Source organism: Trypanosoma theileri (assembly GCF_002087225.1).
Source record: "Trypanosoma theileri isolate Edinburgh chromosome Unknown TM35_Tth_20_V1, whole genome shotgun sequence".
Classification (NCBI taxonomy): Eukaryota; Euglenozoa; class Kinetoplastea; order Trypanosomatida; family Trypanosomatidae; genus Trypanosoma; species Trypanosoma theileri.
The window spans coordinates 289,147-289,725 of NW_021639862.1; positions in this window are offsets into that span (position 1 = coordinate 289,147).

Genomic DNA, 579 nt, shown 5'->3' on the forward strand with positions numbered 1-579 from the left:
AAGTGAAGCAACGTTCCGAGTGGTGGTATTTCATTTGTGCTTGCGCTTCCACCTATACTACACCCCAGATGTCGCCGCACAGAGCCAGACTGGAGTCAAACTCAACAGGGTCTTCTTTCCCCGCTTAGCCCTTCAAGTCCGTTCCCTTGACTGTCGTTTCGCTAGATAGTAACTCGGGACAGAGGGAATCTCATTAATCCATTCATGTACGTGGCCCCAATCGCATCACAGGGCAGTGGACTGGCGTAAAGGAACCACACCTCCACTCCGGTCGCTCACACACATGTCGATAGATACCACCACGCCGCCATTCAATGCACCCCACAGAGGTCACAGTGAAGTGGTCCAGCAACACAACGGTGTCCTTCCCACTCACAGTACGCACACACAATGACAGTCTCACACGCTCATATCAGAGAGGCACTGCGGCATCCCCTGAAATGTACGCCAAGTCACACACCTACAGAGAGGAAAAGAAAAACAAAAGAAAAGCAGAGGAGAAAGAAGAACAACAACAACAGAATACCAACAGCACACAAAGCACTCACAGTACAATAAACACAGCTGCAATTCCCATCA